Genomic DNA, 6605 nt, shown 5'->3' on the forward strand with positions numbered 1-6605 from the left:
CTTTGCTTTTGAAACGATTGGATAGTTGTTTAGCTAATTCGCATTGAGACATTTCTAGTGCTTATTCCAGTCCCTGTGGATACGATAATCTTTTATATTACTTGCGACATTTCCGTACACTTGCGGAGCGTAACAAGTTTTTGGCGCCGTTGCCGGGGACTGCGCTATAACATTAGGAATTATCAATTGAGTTAGACTAAACATAATTTTTTTTTTCTTTTGATTTGCATGGTTATAACTAATTGTTAGAATTCTGTTTTCGTAAGTTTTTCTTTTCTTGAATAACATTCTTGACAATTCTTTTTGTTGCAATTCTAATTCTAATTCTAACTTTGCATTCTTGATTTCTAGCACTCTAATCTAACTTTTCTCTGTTTTCTCTTTTGATCTAGTTTCTTTCTTCTTTTCTTTTGTAAACATATCTTGCAATCTTTAGCATATGAATTATTCTAGATATTTTTCTTTTTCCTTTTATCTTTTCTTTCTTGTTTTCATTGTGCACTTTATTTCTTGCAATTTAAATTCTGCATTTGCTTTCTTGCTTTTCATATTGCATTTTATTTCTTGTTTTTGATTCTGGATAATTTTCTTTTTCTTCTTGAATATCCATGAGCACTAACATGTCAAGCAGGCCCATGAGAAATTTTTCTACACCATTTTCTGCAAGATTTTTATCTCCCATTGTGCAATCTCAAATTGAAGCAGAAAGTTTCCAACTAGACCCAGAGATAATTTTCATGATACAAGGTCACAAATTTGGAGGAGAAGTATTAGAAAGTCCTTATCTGCATCTTGAAACATTTTTAGAGATTTGTGATTTGGTGAAATGCGAAGGAGTATCAGCAAATGCAGTTCGATTGATGACATTTCCTTTCAGTATCAAGGATCAAGCAAGGACTTGGCTATATTCTCTCTGTCCTCAAAGCATCACAAGTTGGGAACAATTGGAGAAGCAATTTCTGAATCATTTTTTCCCTCCAAGTAGAACGGTGTATATGAGGAATTGCATAACAAATTTTTCTCAGGCATATGGAGAATCATTATTTGAAGCATGGGATAGATTCAAGAGTCTTCAAAGACAGTGCCCTCATCATGGTTTTGAAAAATGGTTGATTTTGCACATATTCTATGGGGGAATTTCTTTCTCAGACAAGACTTTATTGGATTCATCAGCTGGAGGTTCTTTTATGGACAAAAGTATAGATGAAGCTTATTCGTTAATTGATCAAGTGACATTGAACCTCCATGAATGGTCGAACAAAAGTTGGATGGAATTTCCCTCAGATATTCAAGAAGTGCAAGCCATAAATGTAAGAGAGCCTGTCAAACAAAATGAAATTCAACCACCTAAAAATGTTGAAATTCACAAGTCACAGAGTGAGGAGTTCAAACATTTGGGGGCAAAGCTTGATAGTATTGTTTCAAAATGGTTTAAAGAAGATCCCCCTCCTACACAGTCAAGATCCAATGAAAAGTGTGATGATGTTGGGTTGAGAAGTGGCAAAAATTATGAAGAACTTCTGAAGAATGACATGTTTAGAATTGAGGATAAGAATAATAGAAGATCACAAGAACTCAATTCCATTTCTCTAGGAAGTTCCCAAAGGCCAGAAGTACCTTTCCCTCAACGATTAATCACACCAACATTAGATAAGCAAGTTGGATCTCCTCCAAAAGCTCAAAGGAAATTTAGGAAAAAGGAAGTTCAGTCTTTCCCAAGACCTTCACTAAGGGTTCCTTTTCCACAAAGGTTAGTGGGGGTCAATGAAAATAAAGATTTCGATAAATCCTGTGACACTAATATGGTTGAGTGCAGATTTTTGAATATATATGAAGATGAAGATTTTTCAGATGAGGATTTTATTGATAATGTAGTGGTAAATAAGTTTTCAGATCTACCTCAAAATTTTATAAGGTGTTATAGTGACATTGAATTTTCAGATGATGAATGTGATGTGGTAGATCAACTTAAAACTGCAAGTGAAGTTATTGATCCTCTCGTTATTGATTCTCCTATTGAGGACATAGATGTTGGTTTATTTTTTGATGTATGTGTTGATGATGATGATATGGAAGAATGTGTAGGGAGCTGTGTTGTGGAAGCAGCATCTCAAGGATCACCACCTTTGTCAAGACAACCCTTAGAGGTTTTAAGAATTGATCATGTTTTGGAACAATGTGTAGGGACTTATACAGAGCTAGTAGAGTCTTGAGAATCACCATCATTGATATCATCAACACCTAAGCTAGAGCCAGAACCATCATTTGATTCAGAGGAAGTCACATCTACATGTTTAGAAATTTCAGGTATTTCTCAACAAAGTAAGGTTAGTATTTCTTGTGATCTTTTGGAAAACTTTATGGAGGTACCTATAATTGACTTTGTTGGATGTGATTCAGTTTTTATTACTTATTCATCTTATCTTGATATGGTTCTAGCTCTATACTATATAACATGCTTGTGGGAGATTTGTTTTTCTTTTGGATGTGCAGATTTCACATGGGCCAATAATTGGAAGCTCAATCTGAACCGTCTTCGACCACCTGAAAAAATTTCCAAGAAGACGAAGATGGAGAGAGTTATACTTTACTTTGTAGCTCCTTTGATGAAAGCTCCCTCCATAATAAGAGCCCTTGGTAGGAGGGTTCTAAAATATCTTACCCCTCCAAGAGCAAGATTTAGATGAATCTAATGAGGTGGTCGAGCTAATGACCTTAAACAAGCGCTTCTTGGGAGGCAACCCAAGTTCATTTTCCTTATTTTCTTTTATGTCTTTAGTTCTCTCTTTATAATAAACATGTATCTTCTACTTAATTTTTCTTGTCTATCTTATTGTTGTAGAATTCAAAGTTGTGGAGGAATGTGAGTATTGGATGGAGGAGTATCTTTAAAAAAAACATGAACGTCAACCATTTGGAGCTCATCACTTGGTAACTTCTTTTAAAATCTCCTCCACATTGTTTTTACTTTTCATTGGGACAATGAAAAATTTAAGTCTGGGGGATGCATTAGATGCATTTGATTTGCTTTGTTTGTTTTTGTTTTTGCTTATGTCTTGCATTGTGTTTTGATTTTTTGTGGCATACATTTTGAGAACATCAAATCTTCACTTATATGCTTTCTTGGATTCAAGTGAAATGTTAGCACGATTATTGTCTCGATTCATGATGTTCGCATGATGCTACTAGTAAACTTTGTGTAGTTCTTTTTTCTATCTTGGGAAGCATTAATAAGCTAAGAATCTTATGGTGATGAGTTTTAGTTTTGGTTCAACCTTAAGGATTTTATCTTCACTACACTTGTGCTTGATGCTTGAATAGTTGATGTCATTGAAATAGTCATGATTCATCTTGTTTGCTTAGTACTTGGTTTCCATGGTGATCTCTCAACTTTCATTTTGGTTATTGGATGAGGCTCAAATCATTAAAGCTCATTTGGAAAAATCAAAATATCCCAACATGTGTGCTAAAAGTACATTTGTGAATAAGTTTTGCACAATGCAAACACTTATTAAAAAAAAAAAAATGAACAATAAGGGATATAAAAAACAGTTGTCATGAGTGGAATCTAGCAAGTCACCCCTTTGAGACCGAGTTAGGTTCTTGAAATGACCGCTTAGCTTCCCTTGAGATTGAGCACACCTTTGAGACCTTGGGTTAGTTGAGAAATATGAACCAAGTGAATGGTAAGTAAGTGCCTATCACTGGTTACTTGTCTTTCACTGGAAACATTAGGAATTCAAATTTGATGACGACTTGACTAGGACATGGATTGAAACTTGAAGGGTGTTGAGTTACTTTTACACTGTGCACAAGATTCTTATGCTTGAACCATACTTTACTTGTTTCCATGATCACGCTTGTTAATGAAACTTTTTGATAGAGTTAGGAAAGTGCACTGGGTTTTATGAATGTGTTGTAGAACATATGAATTTAGACTGCAGCATTTTGCTTGAGGACAAGCAAAGGTTTAAGTCTGGGGGTGTGATGTGCGTAGATTATATACTCTTTTATGCATGTTTTTACGCACATTTACATACTTTGAGCATGCTTGATCTATGCATTTTTATACTTCCAGCTTTCCTTTTAGCATATTTACTCTTTTGGTTCGGAGATATGCTTTTTGTGCATTTTCTGTACACAGGAGTCGATTTGGTGAAGAATCTACATCTTTGGGCATGCATTGGAGGAAACGAAGGGAGAAAGCACGGGCCGTGTACCTGCCCTGCACTGGTATGGAGCTCGGCCGTGTGGAGTTTGGCACCAACAGAAGAGGAAGATGCCGTGTGAACCTTGCACGGCCATGTCAAGATTTGAAGCCAACCAGAGCGAAGCCTTACAGGCCGTGTACGGCCGTGTGAGATTTCCAGAGACCAAGCAGGCTGTGTGCACCACTGTGTAGCATTTCCAGAGACTAAGCAGGTGGTGGCCCACACAGCCGTGTATCATTTCCAGAGAGCAGAAGGGTTCCGGCCGTGTGGAGTCACACGTGCAACGATTTCAGGGAGATGGACATGGCCGTGTGAATCTCACGTGTCGTGTCCGTGTGGCGCCCGATTCCCTCCTCTATTTAAACCCTTCTTCATGAATTGAAAGGGGATCTCTCCCCCTTTGGGAGAAAGCAAGATTTGGTGGTTTCCTCCCATTCTTGGGAGGATTTCTGGGCGATTCTAAGGGAGATCTCGACGATTCCGGCTCCGGAGCGAGGATTGGATCCGAAGACAAGGCTTCTTCATAGATAAGTTTTCTCTTTTCCCCTCTTCTTGTTTTCTTGGATAGGGGATTCAAGGAATGCTTGTAATTTCTATTCTTTCGGGTTTCCTTCCTCTATTCATGGAGTAGATCTTGTATTCTAGGATTAAGGGAGTATTTGTATGATGGATTGATGTAATCTCTTATGGATTTGCCATTTTCTTGTTTCAATGACATTATCTTGCTTGTATCAATTAGATCTTTAATGATTGATGGTGGTTTGTGCTTAATTCTCATTCTTGATTGATTGTTTGGATTTCTTATGGACTTGGTAAGGATAAACTCTCACTCGATCATCCGAGGGATCCACGTGACAGGTGCAAGCCCGTGTAAGGACGTTTGAGAGATAATCTTGAAGAGGAAATGGGAATCTTCAAGAGAGTAGGATGGATTCTATGATTAGCTTCTTGTATCTTTATAGATTAATAAGTTGTGGGCTTCTATGTTGATATCCGAGGAAGGCATAGTAATAGGTGCGCTTCTGTGTAAGGACAACGTAGGTTCATATCTCATTAATCCTATTTAGATACATTTCTCAGTCCTTAGCCGGTTGTCTATTGCAAGAGGGAACCGGCAACTTTCTACATGTTTGGCAATTGAGGAATAAGAATTGGTGAACCTTTTACATTCAAGAAATCTTACAAAGAAATCGAAACTCCTAGAATCTCCCTTTATCATAACTCAAAACACTAAACTCTTGTTTGTTGATCTTTAATATTAGATTTGTTTACCTTTACTTTGCTTTTGAAACGATTGGATAGTTGTTTAGCTAATTCGCATTAAGACATTTCTAGTGCTTATTCCAGTTCCTGTGGATACGATAATCTTTTATATTACTTGCGACATTTCCGTACACTTGCGGAGCGTAACAGCGACCACCTGAATGACCTCCGCAGGAACCTTGGTGCACCTCCTTCAGAATGTACTCGACGTCCTCCAATCCGACGCACTTGAGGAGGGGCATGGAGAAGGCTCTCTTGTAGATCTGGTTGCCGATTAAAGTGAACCATCCGACCCTCTTCTTCAGCAACCGAGCTTCTTTCGAATCAGCGGGTGCAGCTCCCGGTCACAAGAACTCTGTCAGGGCTATTCTCCAGTCGTTCAGGAAGGTTATTCCCTCCATCCGGTCAATGTGCGCCACAAGTGAGACTTGCTCGATCGGTTGGCCTATGCCGATCAATATTAATGAACTGGCTAGCTTCACTAACTCATCCGCCGCCTGATTTTTTGATCGGGGGATCTTCTGTACAATGACCTCCTGGAAGTTGGCCTTCAGTTTCTTGAAAGCGTCTGCATAAAGCCTTAACCAAGCGTTGCTTATCTTAAATGTCCTAGATAGCTGCTGGGCAATGAGTTAAGAATCCGAGTGGATGAAAACTTTTGAACACTCCTATGTGCCGAGCTGCTTATAGGTCGGCTATCAGCGCCTCATACTCTGCTTCGTTATTAGTGGCTCGGTAGTCCTACTGAACAAACAACAGCATCCGGTCCTCCCGTGGTGAGATAAACAATAGGCTGATCCCGCTGCCCTACCGAGTAGACGAGTCATCAACATATATTTTCCATGTTGCTGCCAGCTCGTCACTCTGGACTTCTGTGACGAACTCCGCCAAGGCCTGAGCCTTGATCGCCGATTGGGGTTGATACTGAATGTCGAACTCACTAAGCTCTGTCGTCCACTTAATCAGCCGTCCAGACACCTCCGGATTGAGGAGGACTCTTCCCAAACAGCTGTTAGTCATCACTATTATTGAGTGCGCTAGGATATACGGCGAAGCCTCCGCGCGACAAGTACTAATGTATAAGCCAACTTTTTGAGACCAATGTAGCGGGACTCGGTATCTTTTAATATG

General features: G+C 38.9%; 1 non-coding gene across 1 annotated transcript; it reads right to left on the reverse strand.

Moving 5' to 3' along the window:
• Positions 1-993: 993 nt before the first annotated feature.
• Positions 994-1099, reverse strand: LOC121998816. The gene has a single exon (XR_006116609.1). It is a non-coding gene; the product is annotated as a small nucleolar RNA R71 (small nucleolar RNA).
• Between the last annotated feature and the right edge of the window lie 5506 nt (positions 1100-6605).

This window comes from Zingiber officinale, chromosome 6A, assembly GCF_018446385.1.
Source record: "Zingiber officinale cultivar Zhangliang chromosome 6A, Zo_v1.1, whole genome shotgun sequence".
In the NCBI taxonomy this organism is placed as follows: Eukaryota; Viridiplantae; Streptophyta; class Magnoliopsida; order Zingiberales; family Zingiberaceae; genus Zingiber; species Zingiber officinale.